Source organism: Ambystoma mexicanum, chromosome 8 (genome assembly GCF_040938575.1).
Source record: "Ambystoma mexicanum isolate Mex_15411 chromosome 8, UKY_AmexF1_1, whole genome shotgun sequence".
Taxonomy (NCBI): domain Eukaryota; kingdom Metazoa; phylum Chordata; class Amphibia; order Caudata; family Ambystomatidae; genus Ambystoma; species Ambystoma mexicanum.
Window position 1 is genome coordinate 1,627,971,664 of NC_090929.1, and position 24,186 is coordinate 1,627,995,849.

Sequence of the window (24,186 nt, forward strand, 5' to 3'; positions counted from 1 at the left end):
ACACCACTTGTGTATGGAAACTCCCGGCAATCAAAAAATGTCATCAATTCTATCGAAAAGCAGAGTCCCTTCACATCACTGCATGCAGTGCTGGCACTCATGTGCGGGATATGTGCAGGCAACCGGTGGTCACCCATGCCACAAAGCATGGTATATGCAGTGGGGTAAAGTTTGTGGGCAATACAATTTTGCCTGTAAATTTGATTCACCTGTAGGCATTAGAAAGAGGTCCTCTTTGTTTACACAAAGCATGCTTATATCAGTGACAGCTGCCCACATTCAGAAAATAAAGCAAATGCCACCTGAAGGAAGTCTGTTGGTATCTTAGACCTCTCTCAACAGGCAAATACGGTGCACGTTTGCAGACATTATGATCCGGGTCTTTCAGCGACGCTGTCGCCACAACGACAAAGAGGCTTAAGAACGAGGTGTTAGTCTTTGCTATACTAAAGACGAAGGACATGGGTGGATCACTTTTTTGGTAGGCCCTTTTGGTAGGCCATCAGAGTTACTGGCCAGGACCCCTCCCAGGTTCCATGGATCTGATAGAAGTTCAGCCGATATGGTATGCTAATGCAAGGCGTGCACTAGAGTACTACTTTTTTGCAAGACCTTAGAGAAAGCTGTCCTTCCATCTCCTACAAAGGCTTTCAAGTACTTATTTGTCAGAAATGATCAATCAATCAATTAACTTTATTTCGGCAAAACACAGACATAATGCATCGTAAAATCAGCATTACAACAAAAATGTAAACAAAATCATAACCAAAAAAAGTATACACATAGTAAACCGTAGCATCATATTTGAAGCAATTTTCATTACAATATAATAAAATTGAACTAAGATTAAACATTAATACAAAGTGAAATAAGGCTGATTCCGAAACCAAGGTAAGTAATTGATAGTTTTATTCTACAATAAGATCCTTCTCGGCGACCCCCAGCTCCCTGCACACTTCAGCTTCTTCAGTGCCGCTTGTACTGCCTCCCTGAAACTTGACAACCATCTCTGGTTCCAGAAGCACTTCAAAACCTTGGTCTTTGCTTCTGCTTTGTCTCATCCTCTCCCCTGCTGATCTCCTGGCTGAAACTGAAACTGCACTGGTTACCGGGCTACACTCTGATCTCAGGCCCAGGTCCCATCCTCGCCAGTTGCACACCTGCTTTGCCCCCTGGCAACCCTTGCACTCGTGGACTGTTTTCTGTATCCATACAGCCCCCCTACCAGCACTTTACACCTTATGTCTGCACGTGCACTTGCCACCAGCTGGCTGCACTTTTATTTGTTGTCTTATTTATTTTACTGTTATCCTATGTACTGCACTGCCCCCTCCCCCTTTTACCCTGCACTGTTCCTTTCCCCCCATCTCCTGCACTTGCACAATCTTAATGTCAGCTGGCCTAGTAAGATAATTGGCCCTCATTACGACCCTGGCGGTAAGTATGCGACATTACCGCCATGGCGTAATCATCGTTTACGCCATGGACCGATGGCGTAAAGAGGCCATATTCCGACCCATCGTGCACGAGCTATACGCCATGGCGTTAATGTAAACTACGCCATGGCGTAAACAGGCCTTACCGGCATCGAACGCCGCGCAGGGTGACCTACCGCCACCCATCATTGCGGCGACCGTAATCAGCGGGCCCTGTAATCAGCGGGCCCTGTAATCAGCGGGCCCCGTAATTAGCGGGCACCGTAAATAAGCGGAACCGGAAGTAGCGTCATCGTGGCGGAACGGGAAAGAGCACAGCGGCCATCTTTAAAAACACAATCCATTGCTATCCTACCCAACCACACTACAATCGACCCTGAAACCCTGTGAATCCCATTACCCACCCATTTCCTCACCCAACCATGCCAAAAGTTGTTAAAAAAGCCTGCGACAGGCAGCGGCAGGACCGCTTCAGTCGCGAAGAACTGACTATGCTTGCAGAAACGCTGCAGGAAAAGGCAGACATCGTCTTCTCACCAGAGATGACCAGACCAGCCATAGCCCAGAAAAAAGCAGTATGGGAACTCTTGGCACAACGCGTCAGTGCCGTAGGTACCACCCCACGCACCGACAGACAGTGCCGCAAAAGGTGGGATGACCTCTGGCTCCGAGTAAGGGGTATACTGTCAGCAAACCGCAACCTGGGACTGGCAACTGGCGGAGGAGCAGACTCCCCACTGAAGATGCAGCCATGGGAGGAGACATGTGCCTCATTGATCGGCATTGAGTGCATTGAGGGCGTTGGCGGCATGGAGAGAGGAGCCCCGACATCAGGAGACACAGGTAGGTTCCACCAATTCAGCCTTGCAAAACACCCTGAATCACACTTACATGGGAATCACAATGTCGCCCCATATGGCAAACGCAACACATCTGCAGAAGACCCACACCCTGCACACATGCAGCATTTACACTCTACAGCAGGCACACACATTCCTGCATGCTCAACCCACCCAAAAGGGAGACAACCTGTATGTCACGGTCTGCAAAGTCCACCATCTATCCATCTAAACCATGGCACTCATCACAATGCCTGCTCAATGTCCGCTGAACCATCAATAACTCTTTGCCTCCTCTGCTCCACCACAGGCTCACACTCGGACACCGGCAGGGACGAGAGTGGCACCACCCCATCCAAGAAGCCCAGGACCGAGGGAAGAAGCCACCAACCATCCACCTCTGCTGGACCCATGGCCAACCCACAGCAGGCCAGATTTCCTGTTGGCAAACAGCCCAGGGCAGCAATTCCCCCCGAGGAAAGGGACATGATGGCACCCACGGCAGACACACTACCACTGCTGCCCACTGATGGGATTGTGTCTGCGGGGAGCAGCACAGTCGGGGAGACTGCAGCCATTGCAGCCTGTTCTGACAGCGATGTGGCAAATGTGGATGATGACATGGAAGGTCCCCACAACACCCAACTTACCTCCCCACACCTGTCCCCATGTAGCCTGCATGGACAGGACACACAGGGGCAATCCCCTGGAAATTCATGGCCAGCCACTCCAAGCCCAGTGGGAGTAGGTGAAGAGGGGAGTAGTCCTATTGGGCCTGCAATTGCAACCCCCATTGTGCCTGATTTCAGCCAGGTGCTGGACCAAATATCAGCGAGGCAAGAACAACTTGGGTCACTCCTAATGCAGCATGTTGCTGATTGTGGAGGTGCCAGTTCAGGCATGGAGAGGTGTGCCGAGAGCATCAAGGCAGCAATCCAATCAGCAAGCACGAACATATGCACAGAACTGGCCGCAGTGCGGAATATGATTAGTGAACTGATACGGACAATCATGGACACACGGCGTACCGAGCAGGCCGGTACCTCCTCAGCTGCAAGGTCGGCCTCATCCAGCCCCGCCTTCAGGTCATCCAGGACCCGGAGGACTACAGGCAGGGAGGCCCCAGATTCCGGGACAGGGGGCTGCCAATAGTGCCCGCCCAGTGGACCACTGAAACATTACCCACTTCACCACGGGCACTCCTTTGCAGGGATTTCTTGGGGGAGGGGAAGGGGGGATTGGGTGTGTTGGGGTGTTCAGGGGGAGGGGGGATTGGGTGTGTTGGGGTGTTCAGGGGGGAGGGGGGATTGGGTGTGTTGCGGTGTTCAGGGGGAGGGGGGATTGGGGTGTGTTGGGGTGTTCAGGGGGAGGGGGGATTGGGTGTGTTGGGGTGTTCAGGGGGAGGGGGGATTGGGTGTGTTGGGGTGTTCAGGGGGGAGGGGGAGGGGGATTGGGTGAGTCATGACTTTTCAGAAGCACAATACACTTTTTCGTTTATCACAAACCAAATGTGTGGCCATTGCTCATTGTGTATGTGTGCTTTATTGTTGTACAGTCTACAGTGTGCATATACCAGACACCCACAGTGCCCCAAGTGCCGTCCACATGTTACACGCACACGCTGTGTGTGCTAGAAGCATTGGTCAATGAGATTCTGACACATTTCACGCCCCTCCTGTACATCGCTGCCTCCTTGAGGTGCTGCCCCATCCCCACCCTCATCATCCTCATCATCAGGTGGTTGCAGTTCTGTGTCAGGGGGCAGAGGCACGTTACGTCTGACGCACATATTGTGTAGCATGACGCATGCCATGACGATCTTCGCAACCTTCTCATGGCGGTACAGGAGTGCCCCGCCAGACCTGCTGAGGCAGCGGAAACGTGCCTTCAGTAGGCCAAAGGCCTGCTCTATCACCACACGGGTACGTGCATGGGCACGGTTGAAGTCCTCCTCATGCTGGTTCTGTGGGTTCCGGACTGGTGTAAGGAGCCACCTCTTCAGGGGATAGCCTGCATCACCTGTAAATGGGCAACAATGTATGTGTCAGGAATGAGATTGCTTTCTGAACATGACGCGCCACCATGCCTTGCATTCAACTGTTACTTTGCACCAAATTTAGTTGTGCTAATGGATTCACACTGTGCAACCGGTATATGTTCATGGCTCTCATGTACTGTTTTGCATGCCAAGACACAATGCAGGGGGGACAATTGCCTTGTGAGTGCCCATCCACTGTGTCCGTTCAGGCCATTATTTTATGTGACCTGGCACGTGTCCTGTGAGGTCAAAGCTCACATGATTGCAACATTGCTGTCTGGCTCATTATGACCCCAGGGAACAATACTGGTGTCAATGGGGACAGTTTGTGGGTCTTGCTGTCTGTGTAGTGGTGCATTGATGTTCCTGTCCGACATGTGCCTCCTTTGTGCGCAGTTATGGGGGACAGCCCTTTCAGTTGATGGTGTTTGGTGACGTGCATGTAGGTGCGTTCCTTTGGAGTCAATGTGGTCACATTTCGTACAATGCACTTGCAGATGGGTGTGTCATGGTTGGGGTACACTTTCATTCACATGTTAGGGCTGATTAGATCAGGCATCATGTATACAGTTGTCAGATGACGTGAGTGCTGTCTCAGGGTATGATCTGGCTACTGCTAGTCGCAGCCATGTGACGTATGCATCATTCCCCCCCTTTCTGCCAGGTGAAATATGCATTGGTACGTCGATCACCTACACACTTCGCATTTCCATGCTCATGACATTAGACTCACTGAGTAAGCAGGATCTTGGGCCTGCATGTCGCTCCATGTAGCGTGGTATTGTGGAGTTCCGAAGGACCATTGAATCATGGGTTGATCCGGGGAATCGGGCACAACAATGTGTGAAGATCCTGTTAGAGTCGCAGACCATTTGCACGTTGATTGAGTGAAATAGTTTACGGTTGCGGTATGGTACCTCCATGGCATGTGGGACCACCAATTCAACATGGGTGCAGTCGATGGCACCAATGCAACCAGGTATGCCAGCTAGTGCATGGAAACCCACTTTGGTGTTGGCAATCTCCTGGGCAGACCGTGGCAATGAGATGTGGTCGTCTGTGTGCTTGAGGAGGGCATCGAGCACTTGGATCAGTGTACGTGAGAATAATGGTTGGGATATGCCATGCAAGTGGCCCACTGTGTGCTGGTAGGTGCCTGTGGCCAGGAAGTGGAGCACGGACAGTACCTTCAGTAGGGGCGGGATGGCGGTGGGTGTTTCTATCATGCTGACAATGTCGTTGTGTATCATGTGCACAATGTTGGTGATGGTGTCCCGGTCCAGTCGGTACAGGGTGTGGATCTGCTCTGCGGTGAGGTTGAATGGACTGGCTTTGATGCGTGGGATTGGGGGCTGCCTGCGTGGTGCCACTGGCTGTGCTGGTGGGGCTTGCTGGCCCTGCCTTGCCCTCCTTCTCCTCCTGCGTCTCCTCTGTGCAGGTTGTTGTTGTTGTTGTTGTTGTTGTTGTTGTTGTAGCACTCGCATTGCTATCAGGTCCTCCAGCCCCAACATTGCTAGTCCTATTGGTATCATTGTGGAGCGTGACTGGGGCTGGTAGGGGTGGGGTGTGCTCTTTTTGCACTGGGAGAGTCTGTATTGCCTCCACCTGTGCTGATTCTGTGCACCTGTGGCAGCTGGGAACACTGCACATGGCCATTTACAGTTGGTTCGCGATGGCGGAATTAGCGCCATGGCGGTAAGGTACTTAACGGCCTTGGCGATGGCGTTAGGGGCATGTTCGCTTGGTTTGTGATCTGCGTAGCTTTGCACCATTCCGGTATTTACGGCATGGAGGGTCGCGCGCGCGCGACCTTTGTGCTGTTAGCAGCACTGTAAACTACGATGTCGCTAATTGCACTTTCGCGGGTCATAATCGGACCTAGCGGAAAACGATGCCGGTATTCATTTACCGGCATCGTTTTCCGCTTACCGCCTGGGTCGTAATGAGGGCCATTGTCTCTTTCTTCCCTCTGTTCCCCCTCCCTTGCCTCGTCGTTCCTTGAAACACTTGTGTATAGGCGTGTTATAAATGCCATATCATATCAATAGAACCCCTTCCACAAATAAACACTCTATATTGACATGGGCTCAGCACATGCCCATCACCTGTAAACACTCCTTGTAACCATGGAGAACTTTACAGCACATCTCCTCTCCCTGGTCACATCACCTTTCATCTTCTCATACTATTCGTTTCACTAACGCCATTCTGTCAAGATTCCATACCTGTCCACTTTGTGTTCCTACAGCGCCGCTCTGAACATCTTTTACTTGCACAGGATCCGAATATAGTGGATCTCCTTTTCTCTTCACCACACCCTTCTGGATGCATATACAGTCTCCTATACACACCTTCGCCCGCTTCCTTCCATTCTTCAACTACTCCCTTCTCACCCACTGATCCTTTTTCTTGTCAAGTGATGCCCTCAACTCTTCCACCACACAGTCTGACTCTCTTGCTCGCTGCAACCCAGGAGGTGGAACCTTAGTACTCGCCTTCCTTCCCCTCCTAACGCAAAGGGACTCAACCCTGTGGCAGCATGAGGAGCCATCCAAAGTGTATATAGCCTCTCCCTCACCACTACCTTCTTATCATGTTCACACACACCAGCCATTCTGACCGCCTCCATAACACAGCGGTTCTCCTCTCCACCACCCCATTACTCTCAGGATGGTAAACCGTGATCTTCTTATGTTTTATTACACATCGCCGCACATATTCCTCAAAGTAACCACCAACAAATTGTCTCCCACTATGTCCACCTGAATAGGAGATCGACCGAAATCACATAACACTTTCCATGACCCCTCCAAGTTCTATAGGCACTAATACATCCACAGCTAAATCGCACCATACCGTATCCGGGGTGTCAACCTTCACTATAGGCTGAGCCAGTGCTACCATTCCCCTACCTGACTTTTCACACTCAGAACACTGTTCCAAACATCTTTTTACATCATGGTCAAATCCAGGCCACCAATACTCACCCCTCAGAACTGCTTTATTCTTCAAAATGCCTATTTGTCCTTCATGGGCCATCTCTAGCAATCTCTTCTGCACTGACTTTGGAAACATAACGCAGTCCCACTGATACAATACATTTCCATTCTCACTTAGCTCTGAGCGTACTTCCCAGTATACTTTTTCCTCCTCATATAGCAATATTTTCTCTGGCCAGCCCTGTCCTATGAACTGTGTGACTCTTCAACTCATCTTCTCCAAAATCATAGCCTCCACCCATTCCTCTTTTGTTAGCATACCATCATTGGTGACATATATCATGCCTGTAATTTCTGTCCTACCACTTTCTTCAATGCCACCCAATCACTACGAATGGTCTGCCAACACATTTTCTCAGCTGGGAATCACTTCCATGACAAATGTATGCCCTTGCATGGGAGCTACCCAACTGGCAACTCTCTTGGACACCTTGTCTAACCGCTACACCTGAAATGTATATGGATTTCAGAGGCCTGCGATTCCTCCTTATCACAAACTCTGCTCCCCACACAAAATTCTTGACATTTTCCACAGCCCAGTGGCATGCCAACGTTTCCTTCTCTGACACAGAATAGTTTTTCTCAGCACCCTGCAGCATTTTTGAAGCATGAGGTATTGTCTTTTCCTTTCTTTCACTCCATACCTGCTAGGGCACTGCACCTAATCCATTATCGCTAGCATCAACCGTGAGTATCATTCTCTTCCATTTGTCAAACTGACCAAGGGCCTTTTCCATGTCAGTCTCCGTTTTTGTGCAGTAAACTCCCCTTCACAGTCTACATCCCACAAAAGCTCCACACCCTTCTTCAGTGACCTTCTCATTCTCTCCACTTTGTCCGCAAAGTTTGGAACACATGTCTGGCAAAATTCTGTCATCCCAAAGAATGATCGCAGCGCCCCTTTTTCCTTTGGGAATGGGGCTTTCTTTATGACATCCACGATGTTGGGTTTGAGTTTAAGACCTAGCACAGATATCTCATGTCCCAGATATTCCAGTGAGTTTTTTCTAAATACACACTTCTCCCTCCTCCGCATTATGCATCTACTCCCCAGAATCTGTAACACTAGCTCTAGGGTATTCTCATGTTGCTCTAAAGTAATCACTGCACACAAATACATCATCTTGGAAACAATGCACTCCTGTCACACCCTTGAACAACTTATCCATCATCTTCTGAAAAACAGAAGAAACCGATACAAGGCCAAATGGCATCCAAAGAAACTGAAAAATACCTTCATGTGTGATAGTTGCAGTTAATTTCTGTGACTCTTCCAATTCAATCTCTTGGTATGCAGATGCAATGTCCAGTTTCAATAAGTATTTTGCCTTGCCAATTATTGCCAACATTTCAGACATATTCGGTAAGGATGTCTCTCCACAAACACACACTTCTTGAGCTTGCGGATGTCTATGCATAACCTTAACTCTCCAATTGTTTTTTTTCCAACAACCAAAGGAGATACCCATTGCGTGCTCCCTGCTCATTTAATTACTCCCAACCTTCTCAATTTCTCTAATTTGTACCTCAATCCATCTCTTAAAATCAAAGGACCAGCGCACAGTTTGGTTGCTACTGGTATACTCCCTTCCTTCAGAATGATTTTGTGTACCATTCCTTTCACCCTACAAAGCTTTTCTGCAAACACATCCTTATAGCAATCCAATGTGCAATATGTGTTCAAAGTCTTAGTCCTAATTTCTTCTGTTCTCTCCACCCCAGTAACATTTCTCCCTTTTTCACCACATACATTTTTGCATTTGCACTTCTTCCCTTAAAATCTAATATTGCAACAAAATATCCCAACACATCTATAGACTACAGATTATATCCTCCAGGCCTTATGTCCAAAGGCATCACATTTCTAACATCTCCTCCCACATCATGTTCAAATACTCCTCTTGATAACACTATCAAACAGTGATAGGCAATTATCTTAAGAAAGTCTCCCAATCCTCCTGTGTCTAGAAGAACTAGAGCACACACATACAGGCTGTCCCTAATTAGAAGAACACCCTGTCCCTGTCTACAAAAAGGATCTCTGCCTAGGCTGCAGATGGGATACCACCTATCTAACAGGGATAGAACATGATCTCTCCCTTTCCAACCTTCTTTCATACAGACATTAATGCAGTTAAAAACAATCAATTAGAGGTCCTGAAAGTTATTGTAAAACGACAGAGTGTACAATGCTTCTGTCTCTAAGTGGCAATGGGCTGTCCTCTTATCTGGATTTCCATATATGTTTTAATGACCATTGACGGAGGCAGTCACCACCACTATAGACCTTTATGTTGTTAGAGGCATAAAAACATACTCTCAACAGAGAGCAATGAAGGCTAGAGACTACTATAACCCTCTAGTCTAAAAACAAAACATAGTTTCTGGACGTGTCCAAATATTGTTCTGTTGAACATCGTCTTCTGCATGAGGTCACTCATGCCGTTGATGGTCGACCAGTTTCGATGATCTGGGTAGTTGTGATCATCTTCTTCAGGACCTTTGATTTAACGAGGAATGCTTCCTTCTAAAGATCAGTGTGGTGATCTAAAGGGCACTTCCGCTTCCCATCATCCGTATTAAAAAAGGCTTCCATGGTCAAGGGTTAGTTTGTGCATCTATGTTGGCTGGCAGTTGTCCAGTCATCATGGAATCTAGACACAGCGTACAGAGTTCCGGTCTAGACATTTAATGCAAGGATCACGGATGTGTGTTTTTCTCTTGTCACTCCCGTGGCGTGTTGTCTACAGTGGATGCATACTAATTACAGCTGCGCGCAAGAATCTTCAGCGCTGCAGGCTCTTACTCCTTTGAGTTAGGCTGCTTCTGAAGTGGCTCCCACGGAATAGTTGACATTAGGGACACCTTTGCACCGGAATCAGCCATCATTTTGACCTCTGTATCCTCCACAAACACTCTGGCATACAGACTCTCACATTTCTCCTCTTCCACACACTGCAATCTATTTACAGTTATAAATTCTGATGGACCATCGTCCTACTCCCCAGAAGATTGTTGTCCATCCGCAACCACATAAAACACTTCCTTCCCTCTAACAGTAACATTTTTACAACATTTTTCATAGTAGCCCCACTTTTTGCTCCGGACAGGCTGGAGAATCCACAAAATGCGTTTTGCTAGCACATCAAAAGCAAAAATGTTCCTCCAGCTTTTGGCCTTTCTTCCTCTTCCCTTTCACGTCGGATACTCCTCGTGGGCATTGTGCTCCACCCTTTGACATCTTCTTCCCTTTCTCTTCTGTCACTTCTTTCAATATTCCAGTGTTAATTTTCTTGTTTGTATTTTTCCTCAGCTTTGCAACACATGCATTAGAATGTTCCACCCGCTTTGTAGTGGCAATAACCTCGTCTAGACCAGGGTCATCCCTCAGCCACAACTCTTCCCTGATCCTGTTATTGCTACAGTGTATCATAAATTGGTCTCTTATCTGAGATGTCGTTGCGCCTGCGTGGATGCCTGTCTGTCGTGGGAGCATGGATGAACCTCAATTGGCTTAAATTGAACGAAGACAAGACAGAGGTGTTGGTGGTAGGGTGTCCAACCTGATCCTTCACTCTGGGTTTCTTCTTTTTGGCCTACCTTTCTTGGCGTCCTTCCCTCCCCTGTGAGTAAGGTGAAAAACCTTGGTGTTATTCTCTCGGCTTCCTTGTCCATGGCAAATCAAGTCGCTGCGGTCTGCCAGGCGGGACACTTTCAGCTGAAAGTTTTAAAGAGAGCCCTCCCTCTGATTCCCGCTCCTCTTCACCCCCACCAGTGCTAGCAGCCCTGATATCATCACGGCTGGACTACTGAAACTCACTGTATCTGGCCCAGTTTAAGGGTCTCATTCAGCATCTGCAACACCTCCAGAATATGGCAGCCAGAGTGGTGACTGATATCCTCTACAGAGCAAACAAATCCCCGGTGCTACGCTCTCTGCACTGGCTCCCTGTTAACCAGCTCATTAGTTTCAAGGCACTATGCATAGTTCATCACGCCATACATGAACAGGGTGCAGAGTTCCTGCAAACTAAATTTTTACGCTATGTTCCCAGTCGTCAGCTGTGCTCAGTCTCCCCTAACCTGCTTACCGTACCACCCTTCGATCGTATGAAGATCGGAGGTAGGGGCTTTCTCTATAGCTGATGCTAGACTGTGGAACGGACTTCCTCCTTTAATAAAAAAAACTTTCGAATCATCTGGCCTTCAGGAAGGCTGTTAAAACCTTTCTTTTTATCAAGTTTTTCATTCTCTTCTACTAGTAGCTTCTGCTATGATGTCTGCCCATCTCTCCAGCTCCAGGATACCTCTGGTGGCCGTGCGCTTAAGAAGTAACAGTAACATAACCTAACATAACAGAACATGTGTTCATCCAACATGTTACCATACTTGCATGACAAAATCTAAGTGTTGCAACGCTGTGATGTATTCCTCAACAGTCTCTCCAGCCTCTTCTACTCTTACACCAAAGTTATATCTTTCCAATATTGCACTGGTCTTGGGGTCGAAGTGAAGGTCTAATTTGAGGAGTGCAGAATCGCATTTGTTAGATGCAGACTCTTCTGAGCCCTTATACAAATGTGTCAAAGTCTCATATATGCGCTGACGTTCATAGCCCAGAAAGTGCATGAGAAGGGACACTTTCCAGTCCGTTGAGATGGTATTCCCACATGTGGCACAGACATAATGCAGAACACCCTTTCTCCACTTTACTTTTACATGGCCAGGGCATAGCCATCCCTGCACCCCTTTAACTCACACTTACTTTACTTGCCAAATAGTGTGAAATACTCTTTATCTCTTACAAATGAAAGTAGAGATAAGTCCTCAGCCACTTCAAAGACAACTTCTGGGCTGTGCTGCGCACCTTCAGTTTAAACGTACTCCACTTCCAGTAGTTTCATGTCTACAGGCCATTGGGTGCTCACATATATGTCAGCATAATCCTAGTGTGTAGACTCTCTACACAATCTTAATTATCACACAACCACATACTTAGCACAATGGTTGCAGCAGTATTCCTCATCCAATGCGACAGCAGCAGCCTTCGTTACGCACTGACTATCCAAACACGGTGAAGACTACAATTCCCAGCAGCAGCAAGGATCACGTGGAGATGTGGATCATGCTGCATTGCGTATGGTCCACTTCCCCACAGCCAAAATGCAAAAAGCTGAGAAACCGAAGAGCGCACCACCTGGGCACCCCATGCCTGCTGGGGCTGCGGCAGCCTCAATGGGGCCTTTCCCGGCACGTGTCCAGGGCGGGCACCATGATCAGGACGCACAAAGCTGCCGATGCGCTGGGATCAGTGCTTGCAAAATCCTCCAGTGATAAACCTTGAACAGCAAGCCAAGGCCGCCGTACTCCTCCTTACTGCGTCACTTGCTTTCCTCTCCAGTGGTGTCCTTGGTGAGTCAAGCAGGGTCCCAACAGGATACATTACTGAGGGTCACCCACAATATTAGAGATCCTCATTAGTGAAATTAAGCTCATTCTGAAGCCAAGGTAGATAATTGACAGCTTTATTCTACAATAAGAACCTTCTAAGGGACCCCCAGCTTCCTGCACACTTCAGACCCTTCAGCACAGCTTGCACTGGCCTCATGGGGTCAGCACATGCCCACGTTACCATGGAGTCAGCACATGCCCATCACCTGTACATACCCCATGTAACCATGGAGAACTCTAATACAACACAAATCAACCAGACATGGTTCAAATAACAAGTTATCAGATGAATTCAAGGGATACATTAATATAGAGAATCAACACATAGTAGCTATTTCCTGCCCCTATTCAGCATGTCCCTGAGTGCACTATTGTCCACATTTTAAAACTACTTATTTCCAATTGATAAAATATTTAAAAGTCCATTAAAACAAACAATACAGTCATGGTAATAGTTGGAAACCTCATGAACCACGAGAGACCCTAACACTTAAGGTCTGAGGCGTGCACTGAATTTACAGCTATTACAGTAGTTAACAAATGTAATTTAATTCCAACTTTAAAAAAAGACTCTTAGCCTTAAAGATGTAGATGAACAACTGCAAAAATAGCATGCATATCATCTCTCTTTGCACCAGTAAAAGGCAACACTCACATTCCTAATCCTGGTATTGAATAGCATGGGTCTTAAATATATATGCCTAAAATGTGTACAGAGTGGGCAGAGGAATAAAGCATGTAATGTGGTCCCTTCTAAACATGTACATAATAGAAAGAATGTTGAGCTTCCAAGTGGCCAACCAGCAGTATAACCAAACAGGAGGAGAATTCCTGAGTGGAATTTAAGATATAGTTGCTTGTTCATGGCCCAATCCAATCTAAATAGTGATCTTGCATAAAATAGGACTTTTGATAAAAATATATTTGACTTATCAACCATATGTAGTACTACTCACTTATTGTACACCAATTTCATTTTTCCTATATCCTATGAATAATTTATTTTCTGGATTAGGAATTTGATCGCCATAACCAATATGACCTAAAACAGACATAACATGTTCAATCCAGTGCCAGTCAGAGCAACCCGATGTAGAGAAGACATCTGATCAAGTTTTTTGGTAAGTTAGAAAAGCATCAGGTTTACATAACCTTAGCCAGAGTAGGACTGGTCAGAAACAGGCAAGATTATCAATACCCGTTAGACCTAGAGCACATTTTAGGATGCGCATTGGGGTTCCCCGTGGAAGTTGTGGAAACTGACATGGGCGAGTCAAATTATCTGTTTTTTGGGAACACCACATTACAGCCCTGTAGATTGCTGCAGCCTGGCCTTAAGCATAGTAAAACTCCATCGCATAATTAACCCAACCCCCATAAAATGGTTTTGCGCATGGAAGGTAACAACACTACTCCTATTAAGGCTGAGCTCACTTTTACAGGTTTCTTCCAAGTTCCATTTCTTTAAAATCTCACCCGAGAAAATCATAAATATCTTATGGTTCAATTTCTTCGCTATTCATTGCTAAATGAATGGTTAAGCAGTTCCATCTGCATCAAACCATAGAATTAGTCATCTTCACATTGATATTTAAATCATGTCGGCCACTGAGAGGTTGCAGGGTAAAGCATTGTTTGCAGACACCATCTGGAGTCTTTGAAATTAACACTGCACAATCAAATACCCAGACATTTTACCCTGGAGCATCTGGAAGTCCACCTTAAACGTAGCCATTTCTACAGCATTATCATTGAAGTGTAAACAAGACACAGCCCTGATGTTCCCTCTCGGCCATGGGGAAGGGCTGAGCTGTTACACCACCCTGGCTACATCAGACAAGTGTAAAATTGTTTTCAGGACCAGTCATCTAACAATATAATAAAAGGCCAGATGTATGTTTGTCCCTGTATGTTTGTCTGATGCAGTAGCTTCGCCTGTTGTTGACGCTAGAGGGAGCTGCTGCCTTAGGCTATATAGAGACAGTGCCAATTCACATAGCTTCGCCTGTTGTCACCACTAGATGGGGCTGTTGCCTTAGGATGTATAGTGGTCCTACTGCGTCAATGTAAACTTGCACTTTAGCCCATGTACACGGCCTTCTACACTAATGTTATATAATTTAACAAAATGGTGCATCTACTTAGAAACTGTTATTTGTGTAAATGCGCCTCTCAATTGCCCCACTGTACCGTGGGTTCCAATAGCCCAGAAAGAGTTTCGACCAATATTGGGTGCCGCTACCAACAGGGAATTGCAATTTCTTTCCTCATATTCTTTTTTATTCTTTTTTTTTTGTACCCACTAGCTCCTTATATTGCTATCTTAATAGGTTTAGTTGGTTGCCATTCTGTGTTGGGGATTTCACTGCAGAGATATCTCTGTTTCGCTGCAGTCCTTATCAAACTAGGAATTCTTATGACGTGGCTTATTCTTAATGGCTTTAATCACTAAAGGCTGGACTACCTGCATTCATGTATCAGCGATATAATTAATATCTAAGTTTCCTAAATCATTTTCGGCAAAGACTACCAGCAACAGAGGGAGCAAAACTGCATTTATCCCGGAAGGACTTCTTCCTAATACATTTATGCCCATTTGACCCACCTGTTATTGTCTGACACCACTAAATCACAATTGCCAGATTCCACTAAAGTAATACGTAGTGATGTCTGCAGTGTGTTTGCAGTGTAATTTTACCAAGTGGAGCGTGAAGTGCTTTCCAACTGCAGAGCTTGTCTTAAAAGGCCTACGCGATTCCTCACTTCACTACCACTACCTGCAATTCTCTGCAAGCTTCCAAAAGGCCTGTGTGTTACTATGGCACTAATGTGAGAAGTCTCTGCCTCCTTACCTCTAGGTCTGTGGGAAACCTCCCTACACTATCCCACGGGCCCTGCGTTACGCCCAGCGGTTACCTTCAACATTCATCCCAACATCGCACCTAACAGGAGTGAATGGGTGCTTACGGATGACACAGCACAAGCCCGTAATCGCCTCTTGCGTCGCTTTGGACGGAGGCGATAGAAATGTCATATTCATCACACTGCTAGCAGTGTCAGATTCATCGCACTGCTAGCATGATGTCAGGTAGCCACAATAAATAGAAGTGTCAGATTCATCGCACTGCTAGCATGATGTCAGGTAGCCACAATATATAGAAGTGACAGATTCATCGCACTGCTAGCATGATGTCAGGTAGCCACAATATATAGAAGTGTCAGATTCATCGCACTGCTAGCATGATGTCAGGTAGCCACAATATATAGAAGTGACAGATTCATCGCACTGCTAGCATGATGTCAGGCAGCCACAATATATAGAAGTGACAGATTCATCGTACTGCTAGCATGATGTCAGTTAGCCACAATATATAGAAGTGTCAGATTCATCGCACTGCTAGCATGATGTCAGGGAGCCACAATATATAGAAGTGACAGATTCATCGCACTGCTAGCATGATGTCAGGTAGCCACAATATATAGAAGTGTCAGATTCATCGCACTGCTAGCATGATGTCAGGTAGCCACAATATATAGAAGTGACAGATTCATCGCACTGCTAGCATGATGTCAGGTAGCCACAATATATAGAAGTGTCAGATTCATCGCACTGCTAGCATGATGTCAGGTAGCCACAATATATAGAAGTGACAGATTCATCGCACTGCTAGCATGATGTCAGGCAGCCACAATATATAGAAGTGACAGATTCATCGTACTGCTAGCATGATGTCAGGGAGCCACAATATATAAGTGTCAGATTCATCGCACTGCTAGCATGATGTCAGGTAGCCACAATATATAGAAGTGGCAGATTCATCGCACTGCTAGCATGATGTCAGGGAGCCACAATATATAAGTGTCAGATTCATCGCACTGCTAGCATGATGTCAGGGAGCCACAATATATAGAAGTGTCAGATTCATCGCACTGCTAGCATGATGTCAAGGAGCCAGAATGTATAGAAGTGGCAGATTCATCGCACTGCTTGCTTGATGTCAGGTAGCCGCAATATATAGAAGTGTCAGATTCATCGCACTGCTAGCATGATGTCAGGCAGCCACAATATATAGAAGTGACAGATTAATCGCACTGCTAGCATGATGTCACATAGCCACAATATATAGAAGAGACATATTCATCGCACTGCTAGCTTGATGTCAAGTAGCCACAATATATAGAAGGTCAGATTCATCGCACTGCTAGCATGATGTCAGGTAGCCACAATATATAGAAGTGACAGATTCATCGCACTGCTAGCATGATGTCAGGTAGCCACAATACATAGAAGTGACAGATTCATCGCACTGCTATGTCAGGTAGCCACAATATATAGAAGTGTCAGATTCATCGCACTGCTAGCATGATGTCAGGTAGCCACAATATATAGAAGTGACAGATTCATCGCACTGCTAGCATGATGTCAGGTAGCCACAATATATAGAAGTGTCAGATTCATCGCACTGCTAGCATGATGTCAGGGAGCCACAATATATAAGTGTCAGATTCATCGCACTGCTAGCATGATGTCAGGGAGCCACAATATATAGAAGTGTCAGATTCATCGCACTGCTAGCATGATGTCAAGGAGCCAGAATGTATAGAAGTGGCAGATTCATCGCACTGCTAGCTTGATGTCAGGTAGCCACAATATATAGAAGTGTCAGATTCATCGCACTGCTAGCATGATGTCAGGTAGCCACAATACATAGAAGTGACAGATTCATCGCACTGCTAGCATGATGTCAGGTAGCCACAATACATAGAAGTGACAGATTCATCGCACTGCTAGCATGATGTCAGGTAGCCACAATACATAGAAGTGACAGATTCATCGCACTGCTAGCATGATGTCAGGTAGCCACAATACATAGAAGTGACAGATTCATCGCACTGCTAGCATGATGTCAGGTAGCCACAATATATAGAAGTGTCAGATTCATAGCACTGCTAGCATGATGTCAGGTAGCCACAATACATAGAAGTGACAGATTCATCGCACTGCTAGCATGATGTCAGGAAGCCACAATACATAGAAGTGACAGATTCATCGCACTGCTAGCATGATGTCAGGTAGCCACAATACATAGAAGTGACAGATTCATCGCACTGCTAGCATGATGTCAGGTAGCCACAATACATAGAAGTGACAGATTCATCGCACTGCTAGCATGATGTCAGGTAGCCACAATATATAGAAGTGACAGATTCATTGCACTGCTAGCATGATGTCAGGGAGACAGAATATAAAATCTGCATGAAAGGGGGGGCTATCCCTAAAATGGTCAATTAAAGTAATGTGGGTATATATCATTTCTGGAAAGCTGCTGTCACTAGTACAGTAAGGCCCTTGCCTGCCTCATAAATAATGAAGATTACTACATCTGTACTCTGTTGATTCCCATTATCCTATTTAGCTTTCTATAATTAATTTGCACATGATACATGAAACAAACTTCTCTGCCAAACATCAGTGAACGGATTATTGGTGAAAATACTGAGTTTAATTGGACAAAATGTTCATAGCCACAGCCAACGTGTGTTTCGACCACTGGTCCTTGTCAAGGCTTGCAAATGGCGCAAACCCAAAATCCAATGTAGTATTGTTGTGCTCTTGCGATTGCCTTATTGACTAGTCCTGAGGCTGTCTGCTTGCTCCCTTAAGATCTTTGTGTCATAGTCACTAAGTTCCAGTGCAAGTTGCTTGAGAAATCCATTTCGGAATGATTCTTCGTTCTGAAATGCTATGGATAGATTCCTTAACTCCTTTGTGAAGTGTCCCGTAGAAATCACCCGCGATCTGGACTGCACGCGAATCAGGATGTCTTTATTCTCAAAGGTGACCTGCACATTTCCGTAAGCGCTGCACAGTGGCGGGAATGATGTGCTGTTCAACCCCCTTGCACATGCTCCCGACACTGATTGACAGGCTCCCAGCAACCATGTGGTTGCTCCGAGCTCAGTTCACAGAGACAGGCCCTTACAGTGTTTAAGGGCCCATCTCTGTGAAATGATCGAAAACATAAAAGCATTTCCACCCTCGTTTTAATCTGCTGCTGTCACACTTAAAAATAAATCGTAGCATGGTCAGAAATGACACTGTCATGAGTTGTGACTCCCCGGCGCCTGTTCTCAACAGGCACAGGGCGATGATCTTCATTTCGGTGCATTTGAAAGAGCATCCCATGCGTGAATTCGGCATGTGCTTTTAAACGCACAGAGACGCCCTCTTATTTGAGCAAATGTGCAAAAGGGAAAAAAAGAGCACCTGAATGAGCGCATCTGAGAGGCAATCATTCAGAAGCCCTTTTTGAATCGGGCTGTGCCCAAAACAGTTTTAACAAGCTGGCACATGGTATATTATGTATGTTTTCTCATGTTGCATCAAATGTGCATATCTTCTAAACAACATGTACTGCAGTCAAGATATTCTTTCTGGAGTGAATTCTTGCTCTGGAATAATGCATATGTGTGAGAGGTGTACTGTTGGTTTATTCTCCCCTAAAGCACACTGCATACTTGTGTGTTTTCTATCCAGGAAGTCATTTTACTTCTCTGTCTTTTTCGTCTTTGTGTCTTGGAGGGAAGTGATTTGAGTCATAAGATTGTAAATGGGCCTCATTCCGAGTATGGCGGTAAGGGATACCGGTCACCGTTAACGAGACCGTTGCCGGTAATCCCTTACCGCCACATTCCGAGTTCCCTTTGCGCCCTCGTCCCTAACGCCTGCTTTTAGCAGGCGTTAGGGACGAGGGCGCAAAGGGGCTTTTTAGCCAATAACCGTGACCGTAAAGTACGGTCACCGTTATTTGCAATTTCCCCATTCCCATTGAGTCCTATGGGGGCTCATTTGGGAATGGGGAAGAGCCCTGGGGAATGGGAAATTACCGCCCTGGTCAACTCGGAATAGGGCAGTAATTTCCCATTCCACCAGGGCGGTGCCGGTACGGGTCCAGTGCCGACCAAGGCGCTACTACCGCCATTGGTTAGCGCCGGACTCAGAATGAGGCCCAATGTGTTGCATATTGTTTGCTATCTGACTATCAATCCTTTGATGTAAGTTCCTTTTCACTAATGCTTATAGTGCTTTTATAAAATCAGTATAGCGAAGGGCATAGTTATGGCCAAAATTCACCATTCACAACAAAGCATGCAGTTGGTTGAACATGTGGAGACTCTACCCATTTACACACTTTTCAGAAATCCAGTGACAGTGCTCTCCTCTGCTCTGTATTTGACATGGATAAAGCTGGCTGGAAGCAGAATCGGAGTACTACCGCTGAGCAAGAGCTTAGAACGAAAACATCATCCCAGAAACTACTGGAACAGCAGGACTTCCGCTTGGGCAAAGACACGAATGACACATTGGCCCTCATTACAAGTCAGGCGGTGGACCATGGTGCTATTAGCACCATGGTCCTTGCCGGATTCCGCCATGGTGGATGGCGGAATTACCGCCCCATTCCATTAAACCCTTAACGCCTGACTTGTAATGAGGGCCATTATGTGCAGTCATATTAGATGTTATTTTACAGCTAGATACACACCAACAAGTTAACATATCTATTTTCAACCTACTTTGTGTGGCCAAAACAAAGAATATGTCAACAGGTGGCAAAGCATTTTAAATGAATTATCTCTTTATGAATGATAATCTTGTTGGCCATAGAAAAATTGTCAGCAAAACTTCAATATCAAGCCGAAGCAGGTTGGAAAGATTTGTAAGACAAGCTTAGTGCGTCCCATGATTCTAACAAGGAAAATCTTGGATTTAGGAAACTTTGCAAGATCAGGTGCAATGCTTATGGTTATTTTAATGATATAGAGTACATGTGGCAAGAAGAGGCAAATACTGATCAAATCATCGCGAAAAGACCGCCAATGGTGGCTGTCTCACTATCTACTTCTTCTCCATCTTTTATATTCCGAAGCAGAGAGAGATTCCTCCCGTATACTGGAAGCTGTGATTGTTGTACATCCCTCATCAACTGATGCAAGCTCACACCTTTATTAGTAGTGCGTCATATCCTAGCGGACGAGGTGGGCCCAATAAATGGTACCTACAACACATTGTTTCAAAACCAGGTCAGTCACAGATGATCTCACTAACTCCAGCAAAAGATCTTAGTTACTTTATTGAATGAACAATTTTCTAAATGTGAACTTTCCGTGTTGCAATTCGGGGTTTCCTTCGTACCAATAATACATTTTAATCAGACATTTATTGCCACAAAGATTGATGTTTTTCTGTTTCATATTGAAAATGAAACACAAAATGCACCAGGTTGAACTTGAATACACATCTTTTATGCTACTTACATCTCACTATATAATTCTGTGATCCAAAATTCTACACGGGAACATTTCCAAAAAAAGACACTTGATGTTCGGAATACTTTGAATTTTAAGACCAAGCAAGGTTATAACCTTTATACAATCCAATTCTTACGTTGCATTCACTAATTCCCAGGGCGATGTCCCTATTTAATATAAGGTTCTGAGTCGCATTGTCATAAAGCTGCTGCTCTTTTGTCTGCCCAAGAGTTAAATTGGTATCTTTTGGTTATTGCAGTTGTCGTTGACTGTGCACCACCAGTAACTTATTTTTTAAACCCAATGTTGGTTCCAAGTGTATTCAAAACCCATAAACAAATCGATTTACTGCATATTTTGATACTATAATTGAACATTATAAAGCATAACGGAGGAAGACTTCAACATTTTTCTTGCACTTTGGAACAATATATTGTTCATTTGGATATTGCAATTTTAACATTAGAAAGCATAAACAAACAATAAAATATATGGCTAACAAATTCAAATTTTGTATGCATTTTCAATACACTTGGAACCAACATTGGGTTTAAAAAATAAGTTACTGGTGGCGCAGAGACAACAACTGCAATAACCAAAAGATACAAATTTAACATTTATACCCTTGCTGTGATCCAGCATAAAGTATGTGTTTATTTATGTAAGAAACTGAGCCAATGTTCAAATTGACAGTGTAAGGGTGCAGAAATAAGGCTCAGACACAATGGTGGCATAGTTTTGGTTATAAACTTTCTCTGTAGTTGTTCCCCGATTCTTCCAGGAACTCCTGGTCTGCCTGCATACCTGTTTGTGTGGTTTGTGTCTTCCAAGCAGCAGTACTCCGCTGTGAGGCTCTGGTGGCATTCAGGTCCTTTTTCAGGTCAGCAGCGGCTCCACCAGTTACTCCTTTCTCAGACTGAAGGTTCTGTCTCCAGCCACATTCGGCTATCTTTTCACATCGGCAGTTGCTCCGCTGGTCCCTGCTTCCTTCTCGTGCAGCGGTTTTGGTCTCTGGCAGCTCCCCAGAGTTTAGGACTCCTGGTGGGTTTCTTGAGCAGCGGTCAGTGTAGTCCCTTTGTCCTGGACTACCTGTGTGCTCCCATTCCCCTCCATGCACAGCATCTCATGGTGCATTTCCCAGTTCACCGGGTCAGCATATCCCGGGTTTCCTCCTCAGAGGATGGCTCTCTCCATGTTGATTTTCCTCTGCTATTTTGTATTGCCTTTGACCAATTAAGTGCCGTGAGAGACTAGACCGTTCACGTCGGTTCTCTAGAGTGATCTCCCTACTCTTGGTCATCTTCTTCTTCACAGTACTTGCATTGGATCAATATAACTATATGGAAAGCAAATTGTGTTCTCTGATGTCTTAGACAGGTCGAACATAACAGGTTGGTTGACTTTACAATAAAAGATATTGACACTGGTTGGGCAGAGGGAAGGAACGTTTGGCTTAGGGAAAAAGGGAGGGGGTAACACAGCTGAGGTATACGGCGCTCTCAGGGAATCGTCGTCCCTAATCCCTTAAGGGGCTTCTTCTCCCATGTGATTCTGCCCCTGTGCACCACCCCCAGGGGGACTATTGTACTGTGGACGCACCTCCCTGGCCCCATGGGAAATGTCTACCCCAGAGGAGAAGGGACAACATCCACAGATTCATCACAACAGATAAAGGCAGCACCTTTTTCATCATTAACCCTTTGAATAATAAGAAGGAAGATTTATTCACCAGCACTACCACTTGCCATCAGACCATGGTTCCACTTCTAAGGGTAAAGAAGTTATTACTAAATTTCTACAGTCAGCATATCATTCTGAGTGGGTCTCATTATCCATCAAATAGTTATTGAGAAATGATTTTTCATTGATGCCTGTCTTCCATATATTACAGAACAACAAAGAACCAATATTCAGTCCTCTGGGGCATTCTACTGTCGCTGGAATGGGCAGTTTACTGCCACCATTAGGTGTTTATGTAGACGCGTGTTGGCAGCCTTTGATTAAAATGACCAATACTTACTTAAATGATACAGCAGATTTTTTGAGTCAACTATTTCATATTCACAATGTTTCTTCAGACTGACTTCTTTTCACTTTATATTTGTTTTAAAAGCCTTTTTTTTCATCCCCCACAAAGAGGCAATTGAGTGGCTTTTGCCATCTTCAATGAATCCGTTTGGACAGGCAGCCTATCTTCATTCTACAGTTGTTGAATATTATTTTGTACAATTATTTGTTTTTTTTTGAAGATCAAGATCAATTATACTTGCAAACATGTGGCATCATCCTTTGAAAACACGTATGTATTATCTGGAGTATCAATTCATCATTAATAACAATCCAAGTGCAGCCAATCTAATTTGGTGGATTCAGTTTATTGATGACGTCTTCAGTATGTGGCAAGCATATCTTGAGTCATACACCTTTTGCAGCTATTGAAAAGTCTTAAATGAGCATATATCGAATATACCATTAAAATTGGTGATGTGAGCATTCATTTTTGCACTTGAATATTTCGATCAGTGAATCGAAGTTCGTACATCACTTTCTTAGATAGAGATTGATAGGAATATTTGCTTCATCACCACATGTTTCCCAGCAAAGAATCCACTGAACACACGCCTTACAGTCAGTTGTTTTAGAGCTGGGAGGTTGGTTTCAGATGATGTTCTTCAACAAGAACAATTAATGAGTGTGACATTTCAATAATGAGGGTCTAATAATACATTGGTCCAAAGGCAACTATATGTTATGTTATGTTATTTTGCATTTGTATAGCGCCTTATGTGCCATTGGTATGCTCTCAAGGCGCTGGTAGGTAGAACGCCCTCTGGAACCGCAGTTCAAGTCAGTTGAGAGAGAGAGAGAGTCGTAAAGTGCGTGGGCGCACCAGGTATGAGTGCAGCCAGTGTGGTTGTTTCATGATAGCTGCTTCTTAGCGGTAGGTGTGGCGCAGAGGAGATCAATTGAATGTGTTCAGTCTGGAGGGTGGACATCCAGACTGAGTTCTGGCTGCGTTAGGCCTGAAGAGACGCCTAAGCTAGCCGGTGTGTGCTAGCTAGCTGTGTTTTATTAGGATGATGGGTGGTTTGGTGAGTCATGTTAGTATG